At 39.3% G+C, this 15496-nt stretch overlaps 1 long non-coding RNA gene across 2 annotated transcripts in view; it reads right to left on the reverse strand.

Annotated features, from left to right (window-relative positions):
* The window catches only part of LOC137853243 (uncharacterized), a 32132-nt gene extending 19125 nt beyond the window's left edge, over nt 1-13007 (reverse strand). Inside the window, exons 1-3 of one of the 2 annotated variants that reach the window (XR_011094350.1) lie at nt 12787-13007; nt 3844-3930; nt 3635-3702 (exon numbers count right to left, since the gene is read on the reverse strand). This is a non-coding gene — a long non-coding RNA (uncharacterized lncRNA). The remainder of the gene's footprint in view (nt 1-3634; nt 3703-3843; nt 3931-12786) is intronic. The other variant, XR_011094349.1, reaches the window with a different exon arrangement.
* Between the last annotated feature and the right edge of the window lie 2489 nt (nt 13008-15496).

Raw genomic sequence — 15496 nt, forward strand, 5'->3', positions numbered from 1 at the left:
AACCATTTCCCTCCTCACATATCCTAGCTAAGACTAGGAAACTTAAAAAAGAAGCAATTCTGAGTTGTTGTTTTTTTCCTTTCTACAGTCAGGTAAGAAAGTGTAACAGTCATCGTTTAGAGGCATTATGTATCTTAATCTTGGAGGCTGCTCTTTTACCAAAAACACTGCCAGGCAGGCTGGAAGCTGTAGCCTAACAAGGAACAGCAAGTCATAAATTTAGATCAAGTACTCCAGTCATCACATGTGGCTTGGGGGAAAACAGTTGCCCAAATGCTGCTGAGGTCAGTGCTACACTTGTGTTGTATTGGGAGTTAAAAATGGAGCACAAAGCTGTATGGAAGGGCAGATCCCTTTCATTTTTCTTGCTTTGGGTGTTCTTTTCTGTTTGTATTTCACCAGAATCTCATGTTTTAATACTTCTATGAGTTCTAACACAGAGGTTGTACAAGTGTGCCACATCCAACCCAGTTTGCTTTACAGACCGATGGGAATTGCCCATTCTCTCCCAGCTAGTATTTTCTTTGGAGTACAGATAAACCTCAGACAAGAAGAACTCCAATCATGTCTATATCTGTTTCTTTGAGATGCATATTACATTACTCAGGAAAGAAAGCTGAACCTCTAGGCAAAAGTGGTGTCCCACACCTCAAGCACTGCTGATAAAAAACACCTGGTTCCGCTGTACTTTCTTAGGATATTTACCTGATTCTCTATTTTACGTTGCCACATTTCAGTAGCACCTCAGTGTCCTGATACATGAAAATGACAGAAATTGAGAGCACGCACTGTGTCCCATAAAAGATCCTACAGGTTTCTATCTGTACTGTCTGGGGAATTAAAAACTCTGCTTTGGCATGTTTTTTTTCTTTTTCTCCAAGTGCATAGATTTGTGATTTTAAGATCAGGTTACTTGATAGCTTTTTACTGTCATTTGGTATGATGCATTTTACAGGGTTGGAGAGTCTTGAGATACAAGGACACTGTCAGTCCTGGAAAGCTCATGAAAGTACTATAAAGATGAAATTTTTGTAGTGTTTCCCACTAATGGTCAGATCCTTTATTGCCTTTGGAAGACCACATATGGCCAGATCCTTTTGTCAAATAAAGGTTTATTTTCAAGGCTCTCTCCCCAAATAGTCCCACATGAATGCAGCTATAATTTCCTTTATTACCTTCAAAATGAGCCCTAAGGGTCCACAACCTAAAACAGAGACAGGTATTTCCATTTTTTTGTTTAACATCACTTACTGTAGCTACCAAACAGCAGACCACCTCTATGCACATACGTAATTGTGTGCAGCACCTAGCACAAAGGAGGTGCATATTCTCTACTTACTCCTGCATTAACATTCTTAATATTTTTCAAATCTGATGAATTCAATTTGGTCATTTCTATCTGCTCCTGCAATTGTTTTAGACCATGCAGAATTACTGCGGCTAGCTGATGGCAAAAAGGGTTGTTTTTTTGGAGCTAATGAGTGTTACAGTGAGGACAGGCTCACTTGACTGACATATACAGAAAACAAAGAGTGCCTAAAATACTGCCAGATCAACTTCCAGTCTGAAATTTGCTTCTGTAGTCTTTTATTTTCCATTCCAAACTATGTTCATCTTCATGCTTGCAGCCAGACTATCTTTTAATCTTTTAACTGTTCATTTTAAATCTTGATATCATTATAACAACAGAACTGAATCACACTAAGGCATACATCTTGACAGGGCTAAAAGCTGTAAAACAGGAAGTATTTAAGATAAGTCCGTAGCTCAGAAAGCATCACACAGAGGCCCTAATAACTACTGAGCTGTAGAGTTACCAGTTTTGCCAAAAGCAACAGATTTCTTTCTGATCTCAGTGCAACTGTTTCCACACAAATCACATATGGAGACATTTTATGGGGGTTATGTTATCTATGCCTCTTCTGTTTTCTCCTTGCATAGATTCTTGTATTTTGACACTACATCTCCTCCCATATAAATGACCTTGTAAATTAAATTTATAGCTTTACAACTGGGGTCAGATCAGTACAATTTGTTCTAGTTCAGAATACGGAATAGGAAGGAGTGTTCTTTAACAGTTGAGGAATGGAAACAGCCTCCACCAATCACTAGAATAACAAACTGGGAATTGGGAATCCCATATTTTGTCTTGGCTGGCTATGTGAACAAATCATGAAGTCTTTCTGTGGCTCCAGTTCACCCATCAGTAAAGAGGAAATCTGATCATTCCTGTCTACTTCAGAAGGAACTGATCTGCATTAAGCACTGACGCACTAACATAGAAATGACTATAAACACATAAATCTAGGTCTCAGTGGTAAACGGTAGAAGTTAAATCAATGCACTGTTCAGTAAAATGACTCCTAGCCCAGCGCTCCTATCATACTCTGAGCATGTCAGTTCTTACCCATGCAGTACTCATCAGATACATCTCTGCAACTGGCAGGCACTCACCTTTATTACCATATGCATAGTATGCTTTATCCATTTCCTACAGTGAGCACAATGAACACTGCAGACACCACAGTATTGTTCACTGTCAGAAATGGAAAAAGAGTTCTAGTAAATGGTTATGGCAATGACTGTTCGTTTATCAGTCTGTAAAAGCTTCATGAGAATGGACAGAATATTTGGCCAACTCCTCCCAAAAAGCTGACTTTGCCAGGCTTTAAATTTTCATCACTTCACCACTTAAAGATGCACAAGATGTTCAACTTGTCTAATTTATAGATTCCTACTGTATGTATATGCTATTAGTCACTGGAAAGTTATAAAACAATTAAAAGAAGTACCAGAATATATCATGATTATGTAGAGAGAAATGTTGAAATAGGGTGAGAATTAGCAGTCAAGATTTACTAACAAATTTAGATGAGTAGCAAAATTCAATAGACAAAAAATGGACAGGCAGTTTTGTCACTGAGTACCAAGTCCTGATTATGGTAGTTACATAAAAAGCTGAACATGTTTTTTCTCTGTCTCTTTGCTACCCCTTCCCCACCCCAGACTATTGCAGCATTTTGGCTTCCATTTTCCTGCTAAAGAAGGCAATGTTCAGCAAGCAGGACACAAGACCAGGAGTCAGCACACTTGGGCTTTACTCTTGGCTGTGCCATTGTCCTGCTGCTTAACCTTTTTCATCACCCTGTGGAAACAAATAGCACCTTTGTGTGCCTTTATTTTTGTTCCTACACTTTGCAATTCCTATGAGCAGACCTGTCCCTACATGAGCAGGGTGTGACACATAACAAAACCCCAGTCTTGGTCAGGGTCTTGACATCCTAAAATACTAAAATAAATAATTATTACTAATTGTCCAAACAGTGCACTCTCTGAGACAGCAAGTGATTGGCAGAGGAGCCTGTGTCATTCTTTCTGTTTTCACTTCATCTTGCTTGTTCAACTTTCAGCTTTATATGTTAATCCTACAAATATTCATCAAAAAAGTAAGAGTCATTCATTGCTCATTTTTCAAGACTAATACTGGTGTGGTCCTCACCTAGGCAGTGTACTCAGTTTTTAAGTTAAAAGCTGATTTTCTGAAGGCCCACCCAGTTATGACCAATGACCGTGCAGTTAACAGATCATGCTGTTTAAACTGGTAAAGGACAAAAATCAAACAGCAAACTGGTACCTTACAGCCTTTTACTTTTCCTTCTTCCACATTCTACTGTTATGCATCTTTGGATGTTGTTTTCAATTCTGGGGAATAAATTAAATAAAACACTTAAAACCAGTGTAAACAGAATGGTCAAAATAATAAGGAATTGATATTATGACTCACTGGAAAATTAAGTGGCATGATGGTTTCACTGTAAAGCTAAAATCTCTACCTGTACATACCTGCAACATGACAGGACTTCCAGACTATCTTCACAGCATGAAGGTGTTCATTCTAAACTCCAAGCCAATGTCAGTTTGGTGAAAAACCTGGAGGGAAAAAATCAAATCTTTGTTGCCATTATGATTTTTTCATTAAATCAGACAGAAGTCTAGACACGTTACAAATAACCAGGAGGAAAGCAACAGGCAAAATACGGGTAAAACAATCAAAAGCTGTATGATACTTGCCGATTATCCTTATTCCTCCATATTTTTATCACAGTGAATCGAAATCATGCATTTATGTGTGTTTGTATTCGTAAAACAGGAAGATTTTTCCTATAATGAAATAACAGGGACTACAAAGTATGTACTAATAAGTATCTGTGTGTACATATTATCCTATTTAAGTTTGAAAATGCCAATAGCAATAGATTTTCCTTTTTCCAAAACTACCTTAAAAAAGAAGCCCTTATTTTCTTTAATATTTAACAATGGTACAACCCAAACCTCAACCCCAAAGTTCCAAACTCTAGTATCTCTTGAAAACTATAGCCAAATAAGCAGGCATGAGTGCTCCTCTTGCTTAAAGTAAGGGATATCAGCACTAAAGCCCAGATCCTCAGACTCTGCTTTAGAGTTCACTCTTGTTTAAGGCTGAACCAGAAACAAATAGGGCTGAATGCATCTGAAAACATACTGTTCCTCTGCAGTGAGGTCATCTCTTATATTCCATTGTCTAGTAGGTAAATTGTATAACAGGAAAATCCAAGTTGAAATATTCAAACTGCCAAGGATTATGAATTCTTTGTTTTGCTTTGGAAACAAACGCACAGTAGAGACCAGAGCCATAGTGCAAGGAAGACATAACAAAGGTTTTGTTTGTAAGGGGATGGAACCACTGCTCTCTGGTCAGAGATGAGGTTGGCTGATGTGTTTTCCATAATAGTCAATTGAACAATCTCAGTACTCAATCCTGGCCAAATACTAATCTACTGAATTTATTACATTTGGGTTTCTAAATTGAAATTACCATCTGTAACCCATGTGTGGTAAACAGCACAGAACATGTGACGAGAAAGAAAACCAGCTCGTGAAAAGCTGGACAAATCCCACCCAGTTTCAGGAGTTCAGAGAACTGTGACACTGCACACTGAATATTTTCTTGCTGAGCAAAAACCTTAGCAGATTAATGAGGTTATTTGCTAAAAACCCCTCTGTTCACCTCTGTAATGGTCTGTGCAGCCCAGGTCTGCAAATGTAGTTGGTTAGACCAAAGCAATACCATCAACTAACAAAGCCAAATTTCATAGGAAAAATGCCATGGTAGCCAGAAATAATACACAAGCACACATACAGAAGACAATCACAGCTTAGAATTTCAGTGGGTTTTGTTTGTTTGTTTTTTTGTGTTTAGGATTTCTGTTCTCACAGTCATAAATATTCTCAGGACAACAAGAACTTGTCCAATATTGCAGCTACACAATGTGAGATGGGTGAAATCCTAGACTACTAAACACAAGACACTTGGACCTCTGCAGGCCCACCATGTCACCCAGCAGTCTTGGTCAATAAAGCTTCTGGTGGTGACTGTACAGTCTAATTCCTATTATTTCACAGAAGCCCAAGGGCTTCAAACTTCTGTGCGTGCGTGCGTGTCTTTCACATCTCTAATACATGTGCTCTCTTCAGAAAAACAGTCCAGAAAACAGCAAGTCTATTCATTTCCAGTTAAATAAACATACAAGGTATGAATGTCAACTAGTTGCCCACTTCATGCTTTCAGTTTGATTTGTGCCAAACCATGTGTTTGACACGATTGCTGCACAGAAATGGAAATGGGTCTGGGCTTCATGGAAACATGTCACACTATACATGTGGACAAAAAGAGCTGCAAATTACCTGCAAAATGGTGCTGAGTAAAACTTGCCTAAAAAAAAAAAAAAACATTTTGAGAACAATTCTGTTTCCAGCAATGTTTTTGTTTGTTTAATTAACCAACCTTCTGTAAGTTTCTGCAAATGCCGTGAGTGAACATTTGAAATAATTTTTTAATGAGGGTATTATACAACAACTGATCTTGTATCACTGATCCCAGGAAGCCATGAGTCTTAAGAGCCACCCAGACAGGGTCTTCTGACCCTCCCATGATATCATTGCTTCCAGGTCGTATTTCATAGTGAAATAAGAACAAGTAAAACAGGACACCAGATGCTAGGGGCTGAACAGAGCCCATGCTTAGAGTCTGACATGAAAAGTGAGCCACTAACTAAGGACTGGTCATAAAGCCTAGCTGTACTGCCAAAGGAGATGTGTACATTCAAATGACAATTCATCCCATCTATGGGAAGGGATGGGATGTCTCTGTAGGTGTCCATCCATCTTCGTTCTCTAGAAAGTAACTTAGAAAAAAAAAAGTTCACATTTTTAGTGGTGAATAGACAGATTTTTTTTTTTTAAGGCTAAAAAAAAAAAAAAAAACCAACTTCCTATCCTCTATTTGCCACTAAAATGCTCAGAATCACTTGCTCAAGGTCACATAAAAGGTCTGTAGAAAAGCTATGAGTTAAAGCCCAGATTTTTTTTTTTGTTGTTCAGCCCTTCCTTCCTCATGGTGAAGTAGGCAGGAAAAAGGTTCTCACTGCTTTCCAACAAACAGCAGTGGAAATGCACGATAGATTTATTTCACACTTTGTGCTTCCTGTCCATTTCTCTGTGAAAAGAACACTATCCCTGTTGTTTTCATTCTTCCTGACCTAAGTCAAAGACATAGAAATTTAGTCCACTTTTCCTGTTTCTTTGGCATTTATTCTTAGAGACGTTGTTTATGTTGTTAATCTCACTAGGGCCTGAACCTTCAACTGAGATCAGTGCAAGACTTGCAACCAACTTGAATGAATTCAGTGTAAGGTCTTAGAATTGTTTCAATGTAAAAGGACTCCAACTTCACAAATTGCAGACCTGATAGCTCTTTGTTCTTTTCAGTTCTGGGATCAGCAGAATCAGGAATCTGCCTGTATTTTCCTCTATTTGACTTTCACAGGTTTAAAATATGCTGCTTCCATCTGTTCAGGTAGAGGCAATAGCACAGAAAGAGCAGGAGCAGGAGTACCTGTGCAGAAAATTCTCTGAGCAAGCGTTTGTCTAACTGTCTTGAGACAATGAGCCAAGTTACTGAACAGTGAATTATTACAAATAAAATGGCTCCTAAAACCAACCATTTGGTAAACAGTGCCTCAGTAACAAAAGAGCTCATTAAATTCATGTCATGGTGATGAAACAACCAGTTATCGATACAAAAGCTAAGTAGAAAGACATTTGTGATTTTTGTCTAAAACCTACATACATGTTTTCAGCCTTCTTAGGTGGGCCATCCACAGATTGTTATGAAAAGATCTGATTTTCCTTATCCAAGAGGTCAATCCAGAGCATCCCATTTCCATTCTTACACCAATGTAGACACAGATTGGAAGTCCCTCAAGGCTTACAACACCAGCCAAGTGAAAAAGGGAAGTGCACAAACACCAGAATCACCACAGGTGGCTGTGTTTGACATTCAAATAGCCAGGAAAAAAAGCCTGTGAGTTTAGTTGTGACTCCCCTGTACAAAGTGACCTACATCAGCATTACGTGTGTTTCCGACTCCTTCCTTTAGGGCTCAAAACCAATTTAAGAATAATATAAATTTGTCCATTTCAATACCACTTAGATATTTTTCCTGTTTAAAAAGAAATGCTTATTCAATAATGACAAATCCATGGTAAAGCTCAAACCCCAAAATTATTAAATTATTTTAAACTGCATATTTAAACCAGTATGATGCCGTACATGTATTTATTGTTAAGCTCACATAGAAAGTTGAAGCACAGAGTAGACCAATATTGGTGAAGTGTTAGAACACTTACTGAACTGATAACTAGCTTCTGACAGCAGGCCCTCTCCTACCAAAAAAAATAAAAAGAAATAGGAAAAAAAGAAATTCTCGTTCATTTAATCAGGTCTCTAAAAGGACTCGTTCATTCAGAATTGGTAAAGAGACTGAGATGTAAAAAAGAAGGAAGATTTCTTTCCTTCTTACAATCCCTGTATGAATAGGAAAGCCTGTTTTCCTCTTACAATCCATAAATAAAATGATGATGCCTAAGGACTCTGAAGCATTGAAGTACATGATAATCAGAAGCTGACCTTTCAATTCCTTTATTTTGCATTTAACAATTTATTTTTACATGCAAAACATCCTTCCTATATGTTCAGTAACATCATATTTAAAACAACTAATAAAACGTTTTAAAGGGTTTTTGTTGTTGTGTTTTTTTTTTTTGTCATTCAATTCCAATTTTTATCTAAATTCAGTCTGATAAAACGAACAAGCAAAAAATCAGCACGGAGCTAGTAAAATGAAATATACTGTTCATCCTTTCCTAGCATAATTCAAATTCTAGTAAGTTTGGAGAGTCAAGAAACCTAATGTTTTGTTACATAATCTCTAAAATACAGATACAGGGATAATATCATGGCAGAAGAAGTCAGGACCAAGGAAAATTTTAGTAAAAATATGCCAATGAATGTCAATTCCTCAAAGCTTTAAAGGTAGCTATAAAACAAGGCTGAAGTGGATTATTCAACATGTTGTATCAGGGCATTGTTACAGATCCTGTTTGAAAACACAAAGGGTATCTTTGCCACCCACTGCTTTTCCAGGAAGTTGCATGGGCTTCACCTTCTCAACTCCCCAGAAGTCAAGACACACACGCAGGTTTACAAAAAAGAACCATCAGGAGAAAATACAGTCTGAGAGGCATCTCAGCAACACGATCCTGGCGTACACCTGTCTTTTTCTCACTCCATCCCTCATGCTGTCTGACCACATGTACTTCAGCCAGTTAGTTCTTTCCCCTCATAACTTGTTCCCCCTTGCCTGACACGTTGTTTCTAGCATCTCCCCTACATGAATTGCTCCCAGTCTCAAGAAACTCTCAGTGGAAGTCAAAGGAACTGCTTCACAGCCTCTGCCAGTATCTCATATTATTTTGCATGAAGAATATGCACCCTGTTGCTCATAATGCTCACTCCCATCCCTGCTGTGTGCTCACCTTAAAAGACTTAAGAGCTGAGTGCTATGCGGAGTTTGGGGAGGGGGAACAGGGCAGCTAGGCTGTTACTTGTTTTAGCTGCTAGAAGGCTCTGGGGAGCAGGGAGAGGTACAAAGATGGGCATTTGTATTTTTAAGTTGACGTTAGCATAATGGAAACGGTGCATAACTCCCACCTCCCCAGCCATCAGGGCTCTGTCAGCCTTAGTCAGCACCCCAACGCCCTCCTGCTCATCCTCCTTGAAGTAACAGAGTCGTTCTGACTGACATTTCTTCCAGGGGCAAGCCTAGCAAGGTCTTCCTTCCTTTTAACTTGCCATCATTCAGAGTTTTAGTACCTTGAACCATCCTGTAACAGCTATCAGGACTGGCTTCCAGCAGAGAAGCACTTGTACTTCATCCAAGCTAATCAAATGTTCTTTAGATACTAAGCCCCAGGGTTTAACTGAGCAAACCCAACAACCTAAGCAAAAATGACCTTCTCAGTGTGGCTACTATAGCCCCCTTTTAGACCCCTTTTGCCACAATTCTGGCTGAGACAAGATAGAGTTAAAGCCATTTTGAATGGGGCAAAAGTAATACAGTACGTGTCCCTCTGATGCCACCAGACTATTTTATCACAAGATGAAAAAACACTGGTTTTAGATGGAACTGGACATTTTTTACATACTAGTAAAATGGGGGTTTTAGTAAATAACATTTTGTTTTTAAACTTTTATTTCAGCCTTTCCCGATGGAATTAGTAACCATATTAAGGGTTTTAGGAGCTCGTCTTATAATCAAATGCAGGTCTGAACTTACAAGTCATGCATGACCTGGCAGTCAGGAGGTTATGGTGAGTAAGAAGGTAGACCACAGAGAACCAAGGAACAGGAAACTTTTGGTCTAGTGTTGATGGAAAAGCTTTGGATTAGATGGATGCAGGACTGAATAACTTATTTCAGGCAAACAGCTCTCTCAGAACTTTCTGATCCTTTTATAGAGGAAACGCTGAAGATGTATGATGTAAGATTTCAGAGGTGCACATGTTAAGCTGCAAAGTCTTATTCTGAGTGATATACAGCAGGATGTGTATTGACGCAGCTATACAGAGCGATTTCCCCTTCTCCCATTCACAGGCTCCATTGACCAACTTCCTTAATTTCAAAAAATTCACTAGTACAAAAAAGCTGCTACTTAGACCGTTCAGTCCCTTATCAAAACTGCTCTTTCTGTGCAGCCACAGAAACAATTCCTTTTCCACCAGTGACAATTCCACAGACATCCAGATGATGACAATTTAAGAAAGGCAAAGCATTTCACTTGCATTAAAATTAATCTTTTTTTTTTTTTTTTTTTTTTTTTTGTGGGGAGGGGGGAGAGGGGCTGTTAAATTTCAACCTCACATGTAAATATGATCTTCTGATAGATACTGAGGGGAAGTAAATACACTGGCTTGTGAATTCATGTTCCTAAAGCCAGTTCCAAGAGCACACGAGGTTGCGTTGCCTTCAGTATTACCCTGGACTCCAATGTGCAGGATGTTGGTTTTAATTCTGCTCACTAAAACCCAACACAAGCTGTCAATGAAGAACTTTGAAAAAGAGAAGGCTAAGCTATTAAGAGGAGCTGAATTCCTTGAGTGAACTTAGGCTTGATTAAATTTCTGAAAATATAATGTAACATTAATAACAAATTTAAACTTTGACCGAGGTTAGCTCTTTAATTTTCATTCGAATAAAAACAAACAGATGTCTCTAGAGTAAAATGAACAAAACAAAAAGTATTTTAAAATTGGTCAAGAAGTCCAAATTTCACTAGGGAAGCTGTACATGCAGTTCCCATTCATATTAATTGTAGGCATCAGTCAAAAAAAACCACGTGTGATCGGTTGCTACAGCTCAGCTGATGACTCGTAACTTGATGATGTGCTGGAGGCCAAAATCTATCTAGAGGCAGCCTCCTGTGCTGGCTGACAGAGCTGGCTGATGATTAAAAAAAAATATTAAATTAAAATTGAGGGTGTTCACATTAAAATAAAACAATTAAAAAAAAAAGCTGATAAAATTCAAAATACATTAACTTCAGGGAGGAGAGTCTTGGGGTAGGAGAGACAGTGGGATTCACACTGTGGAGCATTATTCTGCAACTGGGATCTGTTTGTAACACAGGGTTACTGTTTGGAGAAGGGAGAGTTTAGTGCAGAAAGAGGACCAGAGGGTGGCTTGGAACAGAGATCGGTGTCAAGGGGGAATCCTGCTGCGAGGGATTAATTAAGCCCAGAAATTGTCTCTGTTTTTATTACTATTTATAATTAGAAATAAATGATAGCAATTTGTAAAAGTTAACTTCCACAGCAAAATCCCACGGTCATGAGAATCAATGGCACCACAGATGACTGAGGGAAGATAGGAGAACCTGCAGCTGCATGGGATCCATCAGCTGCAGGCTCCCATTCCTTGCCCCACACTGTTCACCTCCTCCTCAATGCTCCTCACCATACTAAGCCAATGCAGTGCTGGCAAATGTAGAAGTAAATTCAGGTCCACAGCATGCCAGGACACAACTCCTGCTGCTTCCCTGTGAGATCCTTTTGGGTGACAGTCTGGGTTCCCTGACAAATCGCTTCCCTGCTGCTCACCTTCCAGCCTTTCCTGCAGAAACTGATCTTTTAACATCTTCACATCTCAGTGTGTACTCCAGCACTTCCTAGGACAGCCACACCAACCCGGCAGAAAATTTTCCTGTCACGTAGTGCATGTCTGTATCTCACATTACCTTCACATCCACTCGAGTTCACCTTCCTTTCTGCACTGAAGGGAGATTCAGCTGCCACTCAAACTACCCAGCTCCTGTAAACTTTAAAGAGCTGTGTCTTTATCAGTACTCAAGTATTAAAAAAAAAAAAAGTTCTGCTGGAAATTTGGGATTCATTTGAGTGAGAGTGAAAGACCACAAACTACCTTCAAATCATGGCCAGTAGAGCATGCAGGAACTTATACAACTTTCCTATGAATCAGTTTTATTCTCTGCAAAAAAACACTAGCTCTTTGTTTACTGCAGGCCCTAGCAATCATAGCTGTTACATCACATAGCTCAATATAATGCCTCACATCACAGGAGTCATTATAGATAACAGTAAATTTATTACCAAAAACAAGGTGCTGTTGTGGCTGCTCCTGTGCAATGTGAAGAGTCTTGGAATGTAAATTACTTGTCTTAAAAGTAACCTGAAGTTGGACAGTTTGCAATGAGCCCAGCCGTATGACAATCCCAGCGCATTCTGCCTGCACGAGATTTACTGAAATAACTTCACTGTCACTGGGGAAGATTATTCAGAAACAGTTTTTTTTGTTGTTGTTGTTTGTTTGTGGTTTGTTTTTTTTTTTTTTTTTTTTTTCAGATGTGTGGAGCTGGTAGGAAGCATTTACATCTAAAGCAACCTGTCCACCAGAAAGGTCCTCATTCTGCCAAGGGAAGCTTTGCTTTCCATAGAAACGCACCAGAAAACTAAAGCCCTCCTACCAAATGCTTCTCAGCTTTTCAAAATGACAGAAGTTCACCAGAGAAATAAAACACTTCTAACATTCGCACCAAGTGGAAATTGCCAGGAAGCTCAAAACGAATAGGGCCCCTGTTTCCCTCTCTAGTCATCCTTTGGGTGTCTCTCTGCAGCACTAATCCCCAGATTAGTCTCCAGCTAGGAAATCATAACGTACCACTTCACCATGAGTAAGCACTACAGTTCAGTGAAGAGTTTCCTTAGTGTTAGTTCCTTTGTAAATGACTAATCAGGATATAACTCCAGGTATTTTTCCTGCTCTTTTCTTAAAATATACTAAGTGCACACAGTTACATTACAGTGGAAACATTACTCCAGCTCCTACGCTTACCAGTGAAGACATACATACACATGCTCCTTTCCTCCTAGCTCTCCAGAGTAAGTCTTCACTAGCAGGTGCCACAGATTACTTAGTGCTTGTAGAAGAGCTGGATCCAGCCAGCAATGACTGACAGAAGTATCATCACCACCAGGGTTTCCTCATTTTCTGTTAGGAAATGCAGTAAGTTTTCCTGATCTGCTTCTCAAAAGGAGCCTTGCTTCTGTGTAGACCATGACATGGGACACAGGTTTTCATGACCTTGTAAATAAGAATATCACCTTTTAATTCCTACCACCTGGGATAAAAAAACCCCAAGATTAGTGACTTGCTGCTCCTTGTTCTTGTAAGTGAGCCACGGGATACTCACCTGCAATGTGTCCTGACCATTGCCTATTATTTGGCTGTCTGAAAGTAGGAAAAAGATTTTTCATGAGTTTATAAATTATTCATGCTGCATAACTGCTGTGTTTTGTTTATAAAATACTGGGAGCTGTACAAGGTTTATTTCCACTGGACAGCCAACGCTGTTCTGTGGGCACTGAAGTCAAGAAGATGGCTAATTCTAGCAGAAGAGCCCAGCTATTTCTTTATGTTATTACAGAACGGTGCAAATGAGGCAGAGAGAGGCTACAGATCAGCTTTTCAAAACTGTTTAAGCAGATAGGGACTTGACAGGGTTTTCAAAGGCCTCTAAGGAGTTTAAGGACCCAACCCTCACTGATTGTAAGGCAGACGCTTAAGAGGGGTACGGCATTCAGAAGGACATACACATTTTTCCTGAAACTTTTTAAAATATAATACTACATAATCCTATATAATAATATGGTGTAGCAAAAGAAATAATGTAGACGTAACTTCCACGGGAGGACGAAACATGAATTTACTGTAATGTTGGCAGGCAATGAAGCTCAAACCCTTACACTTGCACAGTACGCTGTGGTGTTTCAAACAAGACTGAGAGCCTATACAAGCTGTAACTCAGAAGACACAAACGCTGCTACTTGCTGCTTAACTGTAATGTACAATCTGAGTTTCTGTTTACAATAACAAAGTTTTTTTGTTTTCTGTGGCTAAAACATATTTTAAATGTGAACTGAGCTCAGAGAAGTTCTCATTTTGTCAAGACTCCACAGTTTGCTGTTCTAGGTCCAGCTGGAGCCAAAGGGCAAGAACGGGGTATCTTAGCGTCTGTGGGAGTATGAGGCACAACAGGACCCTGACATCAGCTGTGGTTTCTAGCTCCTATTGCAATACAACCCTTTCAGTTTTCATTTTAAAAGGTGCTGGTTGTTCAGTTTAAGTGATCTTGAGAATAATTTCCCAACCACTGCAGAGAACAGAAGACCTTCCTGTACAATTCCCAGAGTCTTGGTTCTGACCTTGCTTTTTTTTTTTCATGTCAGCCAAGAAACAACCCATCCCTGTTACCACACAAGGGCACTTGTTTAATGTTGATGGAGAAGGAAATGTACCACCTACTGAGTCACCAATGCCACATCCTAAACACCTGGCTTTTGCCTTGCTGGGCTTCCATTTAAGTATGAATCTAGCATGAGAAGAGCTGTAGAAAATATAACCTCAAACCACATGACACCTTCCTGGGTGGGACGTACATTATGATCTCCTAAAGTTCAGCAACCTCCACAAGAAAATTGTAAACCCTTCCAAAGCAGACCTGAGTTATCCATTTTGGTTTTGTCCAGTTTCAGGGACAAGAACTGCATGTCACAACCCAAAGCAAGGCATTACTTTCTTTGAAGTCAAAAATAAAGTCACAGCTAAAAAAAAATGTTTAAAGCAGCTGTACAAATTATGGTCAAATCTGCTGTGGCTTAAGATGCCACCCTTTTACTGTCACTACCTTTGGGAGAGTTGATCCAAATTCATCTTATTCTCAAAAGACTTCCATGGAAAAATAAAATAAATAAAATGAAGGCAGATTTCTTAAAGCCAAATTAAGAGCATTTCTTACAAGTGAAATTCCTGTCTGCTAGACAACAAATCATTTGTTGTCCACAGTATATCCCATAGTTGACAAACAAAGCAGTATTTTACCACCCTATTGCAAAACACAGGACAACATGTTTTGGGAAATGATTGTTCATTAAAAAAAAAAAAAAAATCATCTAGAGCAATACAATGCAACAGGAGTCACATGAGTGTGCTACATCCTGTGACTGGCTCTGAATTAAGTGTGTAAATAGTCACAAAGCATTTCTGGGCAGGAGGAAAAACATTGTTTTCTATAGGACATTAGCTCACAGACCGGCTCGCTCACCTTCAGTTTGCCCCGACTCACCCCGCAGTCCCTTTAACCCCACACCGAGATGCTCAGCCTCCTGGCAGCTCTCCCACAAGCAGGATGGCCTAGCCAGAATTCTTCAAAGACACTTCCTGCAGTGAGTGGCTTCCATAAAAAGAAAAGAAAAAAAAAAAAAAAAAAAAGAAAGAATTTTTGTCTACCTAAAGCTTCACTTTCTTCCACATGTGCTACCTGAAGATAGCCCTGTGCTCAAGCTCACAGCCCCAAACCATAAATGTGAGATTTGAGGGGAGGAAGAGGTGAGGCTAGGGAAGAGAGTAATGACATAGAGAGACACTTCTGCAACTCGCATTCTTTCTAAGTGTGACTTTCCTTGCCTCTTTTGAACCAATACTAGCAACCTGTAGGTTTGAAAACACGTATATGGTGCAGGACGTGTTTGTAACAGCTGCTCTG

The sequence above is a fragment of the Anas acuta genome, chromosome 3 (genome assembly GCF_963932015.1).
Source record: "Anas acuta chromosome 3, bAnaAcu1.1, whole genome shotgun sequence".
NCBI classification, from domain to species: Eukaryota; Metazoa; Chordata; class Aves; order Anseriformes; family Anatidae; genus Anas; species Anas acuta.